General features: G+C 31.6%; 1 protein-coding gene across 3 annotated transcripts in view; it reads left to right on the top strand.

Annotated features, from left to right (window-relative positions):
• The window catches only part of LOC125071506, a 142,147-nt gene that overhangs the window by 31,641 nt on the left and 90,659 nt on the right, over positions 1 to 19,847 (top strand). For all 3 annotated transcript variants that reach the window (XM_047681789.1, XM_047681787.1, XM_047681790.1), the window contains exon 2: positions 4,380 to 4,411. The gene's annotated coding sequence lies outside the window, so the exon portion shown is untranslated. The remainder of the gene's footprint in view (positions 1 to 4,379; positions 4,412 to 19,847) is intronic.

The raw sequence follows: 19,847 nt of genomic DNA, 5'->3' as shown, positions 1-19,847 counted from the left end.
CCCGATATTGAATTTTGAATGTAGCGATGACGATTATTATTCAAAAACTTTGAGCTATGCGAACCCAAGATCGTTAGAAAATAATAAAACCGGTAGTCAAAAAACAACCAATTAATTTTCGGAATATAAGAGAGAGATAAGTGGGCATCAATGAAACATTGAATAGTGAGGTCGATCTTCATTTTCTATACTAATGTGAAAGGTTGCCTTTGTAAATTGAACTGACAGATTATGATTACCATAATTTCTTATAGGCATATGCATCAATCATGATAAAATTCTCATTTTTCCTTTGATGTATCATAGTAAAGGCTACAAAATTAATGCACTGCGGTATTACCTACTAATTCTAATTAGCTGATATTTAGCATCGTATACGTCAAAAATAAATACCTACACCTTTGATGATCTCCGTGGTCGAGTAGTGTGTACACAGGTTTTACATGGTCCCGGGTTCGATTCCCGGCCGAGTCGATGTAGAAAAAGTTCATTAGTTTTCTATATTGTCTTCTGGGTGAATGTGGTACCGTCGTTACTTCTGATTTTCCATAACACAAGTGCTTTAGCTACTTACATTGGGATCAGAGTAATGTATGTGATGTTGTCCAATATTTATTTATTTTTATTTTTTTACAACAATAACATTGACAATATTTTTTAATGGATTTCAAAAGGATATGACGTTTTTTTGTTATATCATTTATAAAGTAGCTCGTTAAATCAGTTTAACGGTAAACCATAGTGTGTCTGTTAATGAAAACCACAAGATACTCTGCGTGTCGACATCGCTCTCAATACCAGTCAGCTCACTCCAATCAATCATATCTGCTCCCGAATTCACAAGCGCCACTAACACATAACAGTATGTCGTGCCAAACTCTCATAACTCCGGAATTCGACTAACTGTTACTCAGTCACTTTAAAGTAATAGAATTAATACCGAGTGGATAAGTATTGCATTACTATCAGCGTTATTAGAAATTGTTACTGCTCAAGTTTTTTTTAATAGTACTTTATTTATGGAATAGTTTTCCTTAGAACATGTAGATGTGTTCGATTCCGAATATAAAATTGTTATGAACGTTTAAACCTTAGTGGTTGGTAATAAGATTGATTATAGTTCAAAGCGCGTAGACATTGTCAAATACATTTGGCTCTTTAATAAGTTACATTTCCCGCTCCCTCTTCCGCTTATTATGCCGCTAACAGTGCACCCAATCTCGCATAACCAGGCCGGTGTGTCATTCGTGTTGTACAATTCGTCGCGCGGATTGACCCAGTGCGGCGCGTGCGCACGTCCATTTATTTTTTATTGTATCTCGTTTATTGTATATCTAAACGCTTGCTAGATATCAGACAATTATGCGTTGAAATTATCGAGTTCTAGATTGCTAATAAAAAAATAATGAATTTAGATTGACCATAAAATCGTAATGCTCCTGTCTTATCCGACAAATAATTTATGATACACATAAATCAGCTTAGAATCTAATTTGTTGGAATAGATTTTTGTATTTATTTAATTAACTGTCAATAATAATGATTAAACATTCTGGTTACTATAGTTTGATAGGTACTAAATAAAATCCTCTACTAATACATTTGACATTTTCGTGGTCATAACTTTATAAAATGCATTGCATTTGAACTGCGTAGGATGATGGTCAGGAGGACAAGCCCACATTCTCACGTCACAGTCGAACCTACTCATTACGTTTTTCAACTCCAAGAGCCCACTGGCTTACATCGTCGCGCAACTTTTTGTCGTACGTCGTAATTGGTCTAACAGCATTCGGAACGCATCTGCCAGTTTGTAGGACTCGCGGACTTTGTGATGTTCCACTTCCTCGTAGAGGGTCATCTTAAACAGATGCTGTGTTTTTAGAATTATCTGTGTTGTTGTTATTGTGAGTCGTATTTATGATTTCAAATAACATTTCTCGAATACTTATTACAAACATGACTTGAATAATTATTAATTCGAAATATTTTATTGCACTCGACCGACATGGCCCAGTGGTTATCATAACCGATGATTGCGGGTTCAAACCCAGGCAGGCACCACTGAATTTTCATGTGCTTAATTTGTGTTTATAATTGATCTCGTGCTCGGCGGTGAAGGAAAACATCGTGTGGAAACCTGCATGCGTCTAATTTTAATGAAATTCTGCCACATGTGTATTCCATCAACCCGCATTTGTTCCAAACCTTCTCCTCAAAAAGGTGAGGTCTGCCTCCTTTTACAGGAAATTTACAGGCTGTTAATGTAAATGTAATGTAAAAAACTCGCCCAAGACCAGCGTTCAAATTTTAAATATTTAAATACATGGATAATTCGACGCACGTTTGTTTTCATTTCAAATTTCTACAAAACTTACACTTGGAAACTTATTTAAAAATAACTCTCAGTTATATTCATAATACTATGTTAAAAATATTTTTAATAAAAAGAAATGGGTCTGAGTATGTTTTTTGTACTAAATCATTTATAAACAATATTTTACCATATAAATCAGTCAGTCAATTTCTAAAATACTAGAAGATAAAATCTTTATGAATATAATAGTTCCGTTTAAATTCTTACAAACTCGTACCTCTTGGAGAATTCTAACTCCATAACTTATCAAGTTTAAAATTGGCGTGCATAAAGTTGGTATGTGGCTGAAACTGATGACTTCATTTATCAATGCTAACAAAGTCATTTGTAAGACGAAATACGAAATATATCCATCTCTTTCCATCAATATGACAGGAAAAAAGTGGAATAGTATTTTGCGATACAGTTTAGCGTCTCATGGTTTCGCTATTAATACGTCAATGTCATTGATTTCGATTTATGAGCGGAACAAGGCGGAGGTATAACGAAGCATGGAAGACTTATTTAGTTTTGTTAATATGCGAAATAAATCAGACGGTATAGACGCGCAAACCAGTCGCTGGTTTGGTATCAGCTCAGCCGATGGACCTTTATATTAGAATTAGTATCAGCAATCCCATTTATGGGCCATGTGCTACAAATCATGGTATACTAGTTTCTGTATGTTTTAGATCGTTTTCTGACTAGAGGTTGGGGTTCAAAGAAATATATGAACACTTAATTAAATAGGATGATTGTGTATAATTTTGTTTATGTTATACTGTAAGAAAATAATATGTATAAATGATGTTAAATTGTAGTGCTCGTTGACTTCCTTTCCAATATATTCAATGGTATATCAAGTATATATTTTAAATTTAATTAAAAAAAAAAATGTCTATTGAGATTTTTCACGGCGCTTCTCAGTAGAATCTACATTCCGAATCGGTGGTACATTAAATTTAACAATATTTTGAGTTGAATTATAAAATACCGAATAAACATGAATTACTAAAAAAAACCTGTCTTAAAGTATGTAATCCAACATTTTATATTGCCAAAAAACTTATTTCATAAAAAAAAAAATACCGAGAGGCATTCAAAATCAATCGTTTCCATTTTTCATACTAAAAATAAGTAATTCAAAGCAGAAGAGCATATGTTATTAGTTACAAGACAAATATTTGTTACCAGGATATTCTAATTTGCAACAGTTATATTTAAAGTTGATCATGTTTGATATAATAATAATGACGTCAAAATAATATCTCAAGGTCAAAGACCTATGGTACAGCTTACGGAATTCGAAGCACATAACAAGATTATCTCGGAATCCGATTTAACTGCCGCTGTTGATGAAATAAATATTTCCTTCGATGCGTTATGTGGCTTCTGTTTGGTATGGCCAGACCTGAATACTACCTAAACACATCTCAAGTGAAACATGGTTAGGTTATTTATTTACATAAAAAGTCCAATAAATGTCAAATTCATAAATACTCTTTAAATATTCCAAGTTAATTTTAAGTTATTATATCAATTTGCATACCGATACAGTTCTCATGGAAGACAGTAATTTACCGTTGGGAGTCATGTTTATGTCTTGCTAATTATATTAAGATGAGACCGACCTACTGCCGCTTCCTGTCGACTGTTCAAAGTTATAAAACAGCGCTACTAATTTACGCACATATCGATCTTTATCAATTTAGTGCATTTCTGTTACTTTACGAAATATCTTACTTAAATGTGCAAGAATTTATAACCAGTATTCACATATATTTATCCATAAACCTAATTTCGTCGATATGGTTCCATGTTGCTTTTATAACGGATAAGACAAGGTTATTTACTATAAGTTCGGTTGTTTTTTGTTTCGGATCTTATAGCTCTGAAATATATTTTAAACGTTCGAAAGTTTTAAAAACGTCATAAAAACCATCAATATTTTCTGTAAGCTTTTTCGTTATCCGTAGTAATAATAATTATTTAGCGTTATCTTATAAATCCTTTTTATTTTCAGGTAGGAGGCATTCAAGAGATTAACAGAAAAGGGTAAGTCCATATTTTATAAAAGAATAGGCCAATTAGATAGCATCGGTATTCTTAAAACATTGGTAATTTCGAACTATAAATACATTGCTTGCGTCAGTGTTCAAGTATTGAGTAGCAGCTATTTGATTACCAGAAATAGCAGTTTCTCATAAAGCTGTAAAAGCGTTGCCAAGGGGGTCATTCACTGATATTACCAGATTCAAACCACGCTGACACAATGGCATTGGAAGCGTCGTCACGCATAAATGACAAAATCGATGACATTCCATCACAGACAATCATATGTCACGTAGTGTGACGTCCTACATTACGGGTCAAATGTAGACATTAGGGAAAACTATCGCCTCGAACAGGCGACACTTGGAACATATTTGTTTCATACTTGGATATTGTACAAAAATCAAGAAGTAGGAAGTAAAAAAAAAAACAGTGGTAGCTATTATATCTGTCTGTTATTTATAAACACTAAAAGTTTATCCGTGTTCAATGAAACGGATACTGTCAAAATTGATGATTTTTATAAGAGTAATAACGAGTATCTGTAAACAAATGAACATTTTTTTTTTTAAATAAAGTCGTCAGTTTTATTATTCGTCGATATTCCAAATCCATATACGGATAAATATCATGAAGTTTAGTATTATTATTATAAAGCGAATGTAACCCAGTAAATGTTAACAAGCGGGACAAATATATAAAAATCATTCGTCGACGGGCAGTTAATTGATATAAATAACATCGTCAAGTCTCGTGGCATACTGTTACGGGCAGGCCGACCCAAATACCGGTCTAACGGTCCGCTCTACCAGGGATAGTCGCAGGATAACATCACTATCAGATGGAATCTGTTTTACTGATAAACATGTTTTATAATATAACAATCAGGATAGTTCAGCCAGACTCAAAATATTTAGTAAAATATCTAATTTTTTGTTCCTAGTCTTTATGTTAAATTTAATTCAACTGTTGAATATATTTTTAATATTACCACTTTGTTATTTTTATTGGTTTTGAAAATTTGAGGTAAAATATATGAATATTTGGATGATTTAATTTAATTTGATTGAATAGCAATTTTATTGAGATAGCAAGACAATAAGTCTAATTTCATAAAGAAATAATAGTTGCAAGGGATTTGAGAACTATCTGTTCCTGAAATAAATCTTCTATGACCCAGAAAATAAGCCGCGGGGTATCGATTTACATAACAATCTATCCAGCAGCTTAAATTTTATGTGTACAGTCAGACAGACAAACTCAACGAAAAATATATTGACATAACACAATCCGGAAACATTAAAGTTTTATAAACTAAGTTACTGTAATAAAATATAGTTTAACATTTTAATGTATATAGATAAATTAAAAAATATCACATCAAAAATAAGTATCACGTCTGTCCACAATAGCCGAACCATTAAAAACGCAGTAGCCTCGAAAATTATCGAGAAGCGAATAATTCCCGCTAATTATGGTTCATACGCTACCGACCGCACCGTTATGGGAACGGTAACTCTCAGGTTCAACGTCACACTTCTTGACGCTTCAGTGAAATTTATAATTACTGTCCAGTAGACATCGCGATCATCCAAGCTGACACAGCCGAAAATCTTTACAGTTTTAATATTCTTTTACCATGGTCAATGAAACTACTTAAAATACTAGTCCAAAAAGTTAAAGTAAGTTATTTTATAGAAGTTTTTGAAACCATATATCTACAAATTAAACGAGCTTAAATTCTGCGTATGTGGTGTGTAGGTGGTAATGTGTGAAAACATAAATTACACTTATTTTAACAATCATAAATTATAAAAGAACATAAAAGTCCTGGGTCTATAAATATGTTGCGCAAGGGCAAAGGCTTCTTACTGCATAACTGCATTATATTTCATGAGATAAACGAGCGAATGTTCTAGACTTGTAGCGATGCTATCTAAAGGTTGAGCGTTTATGAGATCAAGGAATGGACGATATGTCACCATCAAGCTCAGCCCAGAGTCATTATGATGCATAGCATATTCGCACTCGCGTTATCCTATTCTGTATATGTATTTAGTATTACATCTGTGACCAAGTGGGTGCAAGAGTCTTCTTTAGTAGATACTTGAATCACTACAGGCAAACACTTAAAAAAAAATTATAAATAATAATCATTGATCTGTGAAGTTTGTTTAAGAACATTTATATTTGTATAATTTTCTCTTTCTCTACGAGGCTTTCTCGTGTCATTTTATGTAATTTAAATACTTGCGAGCATTTACGTTACGTATACAAAATCATAACAAAATTTATGTTCATACATAAAAACATTGCTATCGTCATTGTAGAAAAAGAGTGAATGAGTAATATTATTTTTATTTTAAACAAAATGTCTTTATTTGGAGTGATGAAATTTCTCTGTAATAAAATAAAGCACTTAAAATTTCACTCCCATTGTTAAATTCACTCGTTAAATCTAGTATGAAATTACTTGCGCCAGCTCTTAAATGAAAGAACGCGTGACGACTATACCGTGACCTTGCGGATCTAGTGCTTTGAAATGTTACACATTATGTGCACTATGACTCTTCTCTAACGCTCTTGTGTACCTATTGAATGAATATTATGTTACGATTTAAAGTTTAATTGAAGGTCTGAACTGTAATATTATTCAATATACGTGGAAATTTTACGAATCCTCTCTTAATGTTTATGAGGAGTTTCTCAAGGCTTCGCTTTGAGCCTTTTTCTTTCAATTACATATAACGCAATAAAGTGACGTTATTAAAATACAATGTAAACACTTTTATGTTTTTATCTCGTTAATTCTATACAAATATATCTAAACGTAAACCTCAAGTGTGTCGCAGTAAATGCCTAACTGTACTTAATCTCCGTTAAATACGGGCCGATTTGAATACTCCCAATAAATCCTATTGCGCTGCCAGCTTTGTACGTGCGACATCGTTACCAATTTATGAGATATTGCCTCGGATTTAAACTCAATCATCATTCGAATTGAAAACGGAGAAACGTGACAACCAAGACGATATTATTTAGGATAACATTTGAAAAGGAATCAAAGGCGAACGATAAGTGGATGTTTTATTGAAATTTAATTGTACTAAAAGTAAAGATTACACTTTTCTCTAATTAGACGAAAACTTAAATAGGAAAGAGATATCAGGTTATTTCCTTTTTAAGTAAACAAATATGAGATGAAATAAAGGATTTTATATTCTACTTTAAAGTAGGCTAAAGTTAAGTGCTAATTACTGAATTGAATTAAGCAAAAGGATCTATTCAACATATAGGATCAATTAGAATCGCTACAGATATACCAAGAAAGGACCATAAATCTGATGCACTCAAGACACATTGCATCATTATTCCAGCTGCGCAGGCATTATGGATTCCACGTTCGATGCTCGGACGAGGATGTCTTAACAAAACTATAGAAGGACGATAGGTCACTGATAGATTATCTCTGGAACCGATAAAGACTTATTTGACACGTAATCAGAAAGAGAAGTAAAAGTACTGCGTTCGTAAGACAAGGTTCCTTCTAAGAAATAAAATAGTATGATTTGTCAATCACGTTTCGAGAATCGATAAATTATTTGGTTTTGAAGACTAGGAAGTAAATACCGTGCTTAGTGTATTAATTTTAGGTTGAATAATAATAACAGTCACGATTATACTCTAAAATATATATAATAAATAAAATATTTAGTTTTCCTTAATAATTGTTATTTAAATATACGTATAATAAAGCATATTAGTAAATAGAAGAAGATTCTAAAGATATAGATAACAATGTAGAAGATAATTAAGTACACCCTAACCAGCAATTGTAATAGAAAGATATCACAAGTAAATCTTTAGAACTAGCAATTTTAAATACAGTTAGTTTTGTATAATATTTGGTGCGTACAAAGAGCTCTGTACTCAAATTAGCGGAGGCGGTGTTAACATTGTTTACGTCGAACTGAAGTTTACATGTTCTATTTTACTGAATGGGTGAATGAGAAGTACAAAGCTGATGATTGATAAGAATGGAGCCGAGAGTGTTTTGTTGAAACAAGAAATATTTATAAATGTACGATTCGTCATCTCGTTTTTATACCTTGTAACATTGTCGTACATTTATAATCATGTTATTAAATATTTAGATTATAAAATATTAGTTCAGTTTAATAACCTAAGACTATCAAAAATAACACTTACACGTGTCTATTTAAGGATGAAGGTCAAGTATATTAGGATATCATGGGAGCAAATTTCAAGAGAACATTACAAAAATGAATTACTTTGTCAGAAACATGTCTTACAAACATTTACTATACAAAATTATTTCGTATGAATATTGCCTTTTAAAATCAGTAATTGAACAGAATATGAGCTCAGATTTATGAATAGAAACATTCATGAATAAGAAGTACAAAGTTCATTACTTTGGCTTGAGATAAAGTACATTAATTTTAGCCGGTAGTCGGCCGCAGTGCATTGCCCTTGAAAGTTTATTTTGACGGCTAAATCCGTACACCATACGGCTGGCTTCACGGTAAATACCTCCAAAACATTAGGTACCAACATCTGCCACTGTTGTATAGGGTTGCTTACTTCCCAGTATTATAAAGGGATACATTTTCTAAACAGTTTGTTCCATTAATTTGAATACTGTTTTGAATTACCTATTACCTTTTATTTCTGGCTTTCCGCTGTCAAATCTGTCATTTCAAACTTGCTCGGCGCAAGAGTTCTGTAATATGGTGATATATTTGTCATGAAACTTAAATTTGTATTGTAACAGAAGAGCCATTTTTTACTACTAATGGGTCTGTTGTTGTTGTTGTTGATACTTACTATAGCAAACTAGTGACTAGTAAACTGTAGTTACCAACAAAAATCTGTTAATTTACCACGTTACAGTGCAATGCATGTTTATTATATATATTCATCGCATGAAAAAGAAAACATCGTGATCCCAATCTGCATGTCTCGAAAATTCTGCCACATGTGCCACCAACCCTCATCGAAGCAGCGTAATAAACTCCAAACCTCATCTTTGCCCAGTTATGGAACATTCACTAGCTGTTCTTGTAACTTCATTTAAATCGAATTTTGGTAATGTTTTCATTAGTTTCTTCCTTTAGGTAGTAACCCTTGTTCTAGGACCATTCATTTAGTTCACTCCGACCGTGTTCTCAATTATTATTGGCTCGTTGGAAGTATTGGTAAAAATTAATGGCAAACACTGCGACAGATCTAGACTAATATGTAGGTCTGGTTTGTTTTAAATTTATCTTGAATCAATTTTAGTTCGATTTAATTAGATGTGTTGCTTTGGTTTATAATTTGTAATAAGTTATGATTTCCGTTTATCAAATATATACATAGCTCGCAGTGCGCCGTTTTTTATAAGTATTATTATTTTTATTATTTTTTTATAAGTATTTTATTTATTATTATTATTTTTTTTATTATTAAGTATTACAAAAAATGAAAACGTCTACTCATATATAATTTTTTGTCTTTTCACGTAGTTTCTTCCTTTAGTTCCTTACTCGAGTAAAGAGGATTTAACTTGAATAACTATTTTTAATATAGAAGTTCCCACAATAATATTTTCAAACAACATCGCGTGCTGTACGCCAGTTAACGCCCCCAATATACAGTTTTAAAAGCATTTTACAACTAATTATTTAAATAGAGGCTTAAAATATAACAACCTTAATAAAAGTTAAACGCTATGTCCACGAGATGTATGGTAGCTCAAATCGATCTAAGCTCAATTTAAATTCGTTAAAGAAATTGTATCCTTTATCGTAAAGACAATAAGAGTTATACTAGCATAATGTAATCAAGTATTTTAGCACTGACTTGTACGTAGGTTTAAATGTAAGTTTCAAAGAAAAATAATTTTACACAGCGCAACTAAAATGGTCGTTAAGATGGTGGATGGATCGTTAAGGTGTTAATTGCTTTACTAACTTCTGAACTCTGGTGTTATTTTAAGATCCTAGCTTAATTGTTATATGTTAGGGTGCATTTACAGAATACTGACTAAGCGAATCATAGTAAAACCCTTAATGCGTTAAAACTACAGTGACATCAAAAATACAGATATTACACAAAAATAAATCATTGGTTTATTTTACCTTTTACTTGCGAAATTTGTTTATTCGTATTAAATTTAAAGCTAGTTTTTCTTGGTGGTAGAATACATGATGTGTGTGGTACCTACCCAGACGGGTAGGGCTTGCACAAAGGCCAACAACCAAGCAGATGTCTTGAATATCTAATAATACGTTAATATGAAGGAATGCCGTTACGCATACCAAACTCCTGTGAGTCTAAATAAACCGTTCAAATAGTCATTGCTGACCGCTAAAACATCGAACAAAGCAAACAAACGGATAAGAGTAAACAAGACGTGTTTATAGTTTTGTGTTTACATTGAATTATTTTATTTTGAATTCCATTAACGCAAAGCATCCTTTGTATCATCTCATTCATTGTTTCTGCGTAAACGTTTTAATTTTATGACCAGTGACTCTATATACAGCCAGTAGTTTTCTTATGGAAACCTTTTGCTTAATCTATCTATGCTATAAAATGGTTTGTCCGGATTGACTATTAAGGCACAACTAACGCTACAAAATAAGAAGCTAAAAAAGCTGAATACTTATAGGTTTATATCATAATGTTAGCATCCGTTAAGAAAGGTTTTTTGGGAATTTATTATGGAGGGATATGAAGGGTAGCTTGGTAAGTGTATTTTACACGTACGCAGTCAGAATGTTTGAGTGTCGTTAAATTCAATCCATTGTATAAATATTACGAGCAATACAAAAGCTAACTAGATAGACATTTACTGATTTATCGTGGTGCTTTGAGGTTATCCAAGATATGAGATGAGATGAGGTTTGAGGTTATCTAAGATTTTTCATTGTAAGAAAATTTTAAGATGCCAAACTAAGTCCTATTCTGGTTCCGATCCTTTAACTTTGTGTCTTAATTTATTAATATGATAATGCCGCAATGTACGTAAACTATATAATTCAAATGAATTTATCCAATTAGTTAACAGAATTAGACGAATTAAATGAGTCAGAAATGGAAAATTTACTAAAACACACCAATAAAGAAATATAATTCTGGTATCATAAAAATCAACAGGATTATAGGAATATTTACAATTGCATAAATTCTCTCTTTAAGTGTGAGTTTATGCAATTCACTAATAAAACGTAGAACGTGAATTTGATTGTTGGACTAAGCCTACAGCCTCACTTTTATTTTGAAGACTTCCCTCGACATAACAACTTTTACTAAGAACTAAAATATTGTGCTAATACTTCATACTACACGTATAAAATAAAATAATAGAGACCAATTTAGCTAGAAATCTAAATTATGGATATAACTTAGTTTGAAAATAAAATAAACTCCGATTGATTTTTCACAAGTACGTGACAATTAAGGTGGTTAAAAAATCGTCCTCCAACCCGTAACAATGATATTTTATCTGTACGTTCCGGCAACTGCGCAAATCAGACTGCGTGACGGTTGTCAATGGTTGGGCACCTCTGACTTTGTACTTTCGCTAGCCGCCGACGAATCACAATAAGCTCTGATGTCAACCACACCGGTATTGTCAACATTTTTATTAGTATTTTTTGTTTATCAATGATCTGATTGTGTGTTTCTTTTATTCAAAATATTTAATATAATATAATTAACTACATAGTTAATGTTTTTATTATCAATTTTGCAATCTAAATGCCGACTGCATCTATTTTACGGCCTACTTTGCCCAAAACAATATTCCAGCTTTCTAAGCGAGCCATTGCGTATTAAATTCTTATTCCCAGAGCTCGAACGTGATTTATGCCAGGGCTGCCATAAATATTTAAAAAAAAATCAGCAATCACTATTCTTAATTTAAACTTGTTTATTATATCTAAACATTTCCTTAATAGACTACGCCAGCTAGGTCATATTTAATTTATTGTGAAATACTTTCACAGGTGTCAACCCTAATTACAAATGTAGCTCTTCGCTTTGAACGTCCGACACGATTACGAGACAATGTGTGTGATGAATATGTACATAAAAATACATAAGGTTACACTTTCTGAATGTATAATAAACTGCAAATTAGGACGATTTATACCATTATATGTTAATACGTAACTTAAAATTAACCCTATCATTATTTAATACTCGATGATCCAAGAATTCCGTCTGAGGTGATGGAAGTAGTTGCATGCACAAGATTCCGTTTTGAATAGATTTTGTTATTACTTGAATATAAAATTACTTTTATATCGGGTTATAATATAAATACATGTTATTTGTTATTTGTAATGTTCGATCCTGACTGGCAAATATGGTAAATGTCAAATATTCCGAAAATAATAATCATATTAAGTAATAAGAAGCCCGAAACTCAGAGCAATTTAGCGTATCACCGTAAGTCAGCTTTCAATGTTTCACGAGTGAGAGACGAAGAAAATTCTTACAGAATACCATTATAGATGCTATGATAGTAGACTCGAATTATGAAAAAGTGATATCCTAAAAGTATTCTTAAGATCTTGGAAGTTGTCGAATTAAAAGTTTAAAATTATTCTACCGCTACTTTTACTAAGTATTGCTGCTTGTCGTGTTTCAGTTCTAGTCAGTGTGACTACAGGCATAAAGTTGGCTTGTGACGCATTGGCGATATAAGGAATGGTAATAAACTTTTTACTCCGCCAATGTTGAGTAGTGACCACTTACCATCAGGTGGGCCATTTGTCTCCCCGCATATGATACCATAAAAAATGTTCTCTTTGAAATTAAATGATCCAGATAAATAAAATCGTTCAACATTAGTAGCATTATCTTAAATCGGAAAACATGCAGTTATGGAACAATTTCATTCGTAATAGTATGTTACTGAGATTATTAGTGTCTTGGGAAACGAGCAGTTATATGTAAGGGTAATTTGTAACTTTGTAACGCGATGACGTTTATAGTGACCTCGATAGATATAATACTAGAAATTGTGGTAGATTAATTCGCTTTATACTTTCACCTTTAAACTGCGAATATTTTCCCTTTTATTGAAAGATGTTGGATTATAGGAAGTAAACTTATATTCAACAAATCTATGAACTAATTATGTTGGAGTCATCATATATATTATTCAGATTTCCCTGTAGAAAGCGAGTGTGTAACAGTGCTATAATCCTTTTGGGAATTAAATATTGCTTATTCCACACGGGCAAAAAGATAGCTTGTATTATACTTCTCCGTCTTATATATATCACATAATTCCCGTTCCAGATATATTTCTAGTACTCCATTATATGCAAATTAAACTCAAGTACATATTAATAGATCGTACGTAGATCTGACCTGCGGCTTCGAAATACTTTGTTGTTACTATTGCTACTCGTGATACGGTATGGAAATTGTTAGGTGTGGCTTTAAATATATCTTTGGTTATTTTGGAATGTTTATAATTTCGTTCTTAAGCTATATGGAATAAAGTACATTTCATTTTAAACAATGTATCTGTTAAATTATCAAATTTCGTCTTATTTGGGAAGCGATTCAGCAATCATTGGTTACACGGAATTTGTCGTGGTTGTTATTTACAGCACGTTTCGTCAAATCAATAGCTATTATTGTGTATTTCTGTAATTAGGTTAAATTAACATTTAGAAATTGTTGAATTTATGCATAAATTGCGCTTATATCCTGTTCCGTTAATTTTGCAAACCCACTGCATAATGATAAGTGCTCTTATTGCTAACATACATTCAGTTTTGAAATTTGTACATACGCTTATATATGAATATCATTCTTATACGATCTACTAAGTATTTGTAAAGTAATTTTCAACCATTTTAGAATCTTGTTTTAAATATCGCATTCCGCTTCCACGAAAATAGGTTCTTATAGACTTCTCGGAGTCAGAAACTTTATAAAAAATATATTCTTTTAGAATAGTTTTTTTTTTAATATTGATTTAATTACGCCATATTTGAAAACTCAATAAAATATTAGTGTCGAAAAATGTTCGTAGAAATTATTAATAGAATGTTTCATAAACAAAACATAAAAAAATTGCGAAAATATTCAGTCTTAATGACAAAATTAAATAAATTACAAAAGTAGGTTGCATTTTAACTCCCTTTTCTGGGTCGATACTTATTAGCACCGACAGCCAGTTGCGACAGATTGTTGGTGATGACGATGTAAATATTTCTTTGATTTCACCAATTTTATGCCTATTTTATTGTAATATCGTTAATTAATTTTAATTGGCACTATCTGTGACTATGTTAATATTTTATTATCATTTTTATTTCTTTTATTACTTATATAACATATCATATCTTATTTTATGGAAACTTTGAAAACAGATAACGCTCATGTCAAAACTATAATTTTAATTTGCAAAATTTAGATAAATCTAGCAATTCGTGCCACATACTAGATGATACATACTAGACTACATATACATAAATACGTTAGATTTTTGCCTGTACTTTGATCTATTCTTAAGTACGTAAAGAAAGGAGAAATTTCGAAATAAATTCTTATCATAGATAAACTTCTGTAGTTATCTGACAAATGATACAACATTCACTTGTATTACGTGTTTGGATATAAAACTATTTTATCGCGTGTATAATGCAAGCAAAAACAAATCAAATGACCTGAATATAAAAACTAAAATTGCTTAAACAGTTTCAATTAGATTTTGGTGAGTGATGAGATTGGTAATCCTTATCTGACGTGTCCATACTTCAGTTATGATAACGTTGCATCGAGCTAATATTGTACCAAAAATTCAACACTTTACAATATTTGTAATGTAATTTTTATCTATGTATATTTATTAATAGCTACTCACAATTTCAGTATTTTACATTTACAAGGTAATTAATATTATAGATAACACCGCCTATCAATGTTGTTAAACATGTCATACCTTGCCATAAAACTGCAATGACAAACCTATAAAAGTACTATCTAAAAAAGCCTGCTGACTAAGGCAAATAAATTTATGATAGTTTTTTTTCATTCTAACTTAATTTTCAACCAATATGTATTTAAATATCAAGCGGACTTTACCTTTAAAGTCGTCAAAATAGTTTATTTACTAAGCTAATTATTTTGAGTTGTTCAGTAAAATATCGGAATATATTACAAAAGGAAAATTAATATCTGACTGAATATAATACTTTGATAGATTTACCTTCTTCAGACAGTTTTTAAGGATGCATATTGTTTTGACATGAGTAATTCAGTCAACTTAACTAGCAAGCTAGTTTAAAAATGCTAAGGCTTAATCTTAATCATCTATAATTAAATGTAGAATTTAAACACTAATAACAACTTAGATGCAGATAATGTAAGCAAACACTGTAAATAAAATGGTACTGCAGGACATTCTCTGAAATCTTTCGGAAAATCAGCATAGGATGTGCAAGGAAAACGTTAGTATGACATTTTCTCCAGAATCTTTTGGAATATCTTAGAGGAAACTTTATGGTTCCACTATCAGCATAAGTGTTAAACGCGTATGTTTTATTAGATTCCAACGTCATGATAACTACAGAAATAGAACTACTAGTACCTGAATATTATGTCACAAGCAATGTGAACGGCCGTCAAGCTTACGTAACGTGATGAAATACCTAAGATCTAGTTAGATTGTCGTTCAACAGTTGCTGACATTGGATAATGTTGGGATTTAGTACTGCAATGAGAGATAACATATTTGCTAAATGGAACATTCTAGTCAAAACACGCTCAATTACTCAATTGTGAGTGCAAAAGCAAATATAATTGTGTCATCGAATGTCTAGGGTACTTTCCACGACACAATTATATTCCACACATAGTTTGTTCCATAAATTTATTCGCATGAGGAAAAACTTAACAAAATTGTGATTCCCTTGGCCAATTGACTATATTTCTAACAACTCTTATTAAGCAACGAAACGAAATAATCGGATGTTTCTGAATCACATCGGAGAATAAACGGTTACTTAATATTCCGAATAAAACACTAAAGTTAATTTTACTACACCAGACAAACATATTGTCTATTCATCTTTAGTCTTTTGTTATTGCTTTTATAAATACCAATAATTATATCTATCACCATGTATTAAAGTCGAAAATCGACTGATTCAAATCAGCTACGTTACCAAATGTTATAATGACTCAAAAACGTAAAATGAAACAAAGTCTCTTGCAAAACTATTTGGCGGCGACCGTTTTTGTCAGTGTAATGTTGTAATGAAGATGCTGAATGAACCAATACCTTTGCAGCATAAGCAACTTCGTTCATTTATGTTACTAGATTTTACTTACTTACATATTTCAAGTGGTTTCTCATCGTAAAAGCCCATAGAGTACCCATCAAACCACATTGAGAAGCTTGATGGAATTTCACGACTAATATTAATGGTACGAAATATGTGATAAATTTCAATTAATGAAAGTTTTGTACGAATGCCATGTGTAAATTTTATTTTAAAATATTTTTAGATATAACATCATTCCAATATGGTTAAGAATTAAAATGTATCTAAAAAAGTTATATCAGATTAATGAATTAATTACTTTATGGCAGAATTTAATTGTTTAGCTTGTGCTGATATTTTCTTATATGGTTATAATTAAAAAACAATTTCATATTTAACATTATTGCGCTTGAAAGTCAGGCTAGGTAGCTAGCTAAAGGCAATATATTACAAGGGCAATGCCATGTCAAAGGTTACAAAGGTATCAGGTTCCGCTAGAACACGTACATATATCTTGAGCTCTCGAACCCTATGCCTAAACACCGTCTACTGCAAACTACACCTCACAAATGTAAATAATACTATCTAAATTTTATCACAATACTGAAATCGGTATGAGAAAGCCTATCGAATAATAAATTCCAGCAATTTCTTATCTCAAACCATTGTTTCTCCTCTTAATAGACATCTCGTATCATATTTTCAAAACAACACTTAATTGTAAGTAAGGTTGACATTTTTCAACTTGTCTATTAACGTCAAGTACATCCCTTAAGACTCGAGTCTTATCTACTAGTCCCTCTTATCTACCAAAATCTTGTAAGCCTTTATAAACTGTATTGAAATGGGATAAAGTCGATAGTGGCATAGCATGGAATGCTAACTGTTAGGCTGCTTAAGTAAATATATGATAGAAGTAAATTTCACCCACACGTGGTCTCAAGACCTCTCTTTAAGAAAGGTAATAGGACTGCCAATTGTGCATGTTATGATATAGCTAAAACTATAAATTTTGTGGTAAATTGTTGCTGAGATATATACAAAGCTTTACGGGAATGTAACCCTTAAGTGTAGCAAGTTAAGGTGGATACAGTTTGGATAGTTGGACATGACACAAATATGGCATTTCAATTTTAAGAAGGAATGTGGATACGCTAATGAAATTTGCGACACTGGCTATTACACATGAGTTAAATAATAATTTTAGTCTTACTGCATCTGACTTAAGGTCTAAAATAGAAGCACATAGATTTGTAGGTTTTCTATACTTTACAGAATATTTTCAACATCGCACTTATATATTATGGAACTTTTAGCATGTCTATTCCAGCTAAGAATATTTTTGAATTCAATTTCAAAATATTTATTGATTATTTATCCTCGTTCATACTTTCATTTTTATAAGGATTAAAGACATGATCCGAAAATTAATTCGGTCGAATAGCCTTCTCTCATTTGGGAAGGAGGTTAATCTTAAAATCTGACGCAGCCTTTTAATAGAAAGATCATTCTCTCACATAGATTACTAAAGAAATCAATCGTTATTTCAATTTTGTATCACGACGTGACAGCCGCGTCTAAATAATCATATTGTTATAATTGGATGTTTAATTATGTTTTTTAAAGCAGCACACTTTGTGACTTAATGTCGAACTTAGTGACAACTGTGTGCATGATGAAATTTACGAATTAATTAATAAATTAATAATGAAAACACAAATTTAATACTAATCTTAATTACACGTTAAATATAATACAAACAAAAGTTCACAAGCGGATTCCCTTTGTATTTTTTTGCCCTAGTGTATTTTGTGTTTGATATAGTTATTATGTTTACGTTAAACACGTAGACTATGTTTAACACTTTTAAAAAAAAATTAAATTTTAATGAATTTCATCGATGTTTTAGCCCTAAATGCAATAAGTAGATATTAATCGATCTCAATTAAGAACTGCTCGAATCCAGTAGACATTATTAAAAGGTTGATACGATTAAACAAAATAATAATAATCAAAACGCCTCCAGGTGTAAATGTCGGACAATTTGATTTGATCTGTTCTGTTAATGACGGTAGACCAGCCATAGAGAATGATAATTTTTGTTGCGAACGCTGGTCAGGTCATTGCTCTTGGTAGCCATATTTGACCATAGACTGTTGTTTAGTTTGGTCGGTTAACAGAGCATGACCATACAAAGGCCTTCTATTTGATTCGTTAGTTCGTAGAACGCATCACCGATTTGTATATTTTTAATAAATTTTTCGATCATTGTGCAAACATGACGCTAATGATCATAATTATTACGAGATATCAAGATCTGATAAGCCGGCATATTCGAATAAATGACGTAATAAATCGATCTTGTTATTCAGTATATTAAAACATCGACACATTGATGAAATACTGCTCCAAATTCCCTCATACATATGTAACAATGATTGCACAATTACCGTCAATCTGACGCGTCCTTACAAAATCTGCTATGAAATATTCAACAAAGGCGTTGTTTTTAAACATCTATTCGTATTCAGGTTGAGATTCTGTATCACACCACGGGGTGTTGTAAGCAATTTAAATGGCAAAATGCCCAAACACTGACATAATCTTTTCGCCATTTAACCCTACGTTCTGATATTATCAGTTAAATGCATTTGTTACAATTACAGGTCGCGTAGATTCTTCAGACTTTCAAGGTAATAACAATTCTAATGCTTAACGTAAAGACATCTTACAGACATAATTTAATTTGCATATATTTTTAAAGAATATAACTTATAAGAAATATGTAGTTATATAAAAATTCATATTGAAAAATTTAGTAATGATAATCGTGGCGATTGGTGACCTAAATGGAAGAGTATCTGTCTATTCCAAATAGGGATCAAACCTTCCACTGTTGGATTGGAAGTATAGTCTGGAAAGTTTTTACATTAATTTTAATAAATTGGTCTAGTTGTGAAATGTAAAATTAGATTAAGAAGTCAATCTTACTTCAAAACCTTTGACTAGTGAAGTTTGAAAAGACATGAATCATAGCCTTAGTCGAGTTGATATTTTGAACAGTATTAATAGAATCAAATATGATTGGGTATAATTGTTTTCTATTAGTGTTAATAGGTGATAAACCTTAATTCCTTTCA

The sequence above is a fragment of the Vanessa atalanta genome, chromosome 19 (genome assembly GCF_905147765.1).
Source record: "Vanessa atalanta chromosome 19, ilVanAtal1.2, whole genome shotgun sequence".
Classification (NCBI taxonomy): Eukaryota; Metazoa; Arthropoda; class Insecta; order Lepidoptera; family Nymphalidae; genus Vanessa; species Vanessa atalanta.
This window is presented reverse-complemented; position numbering and strand designations above follow the sequence as displayed.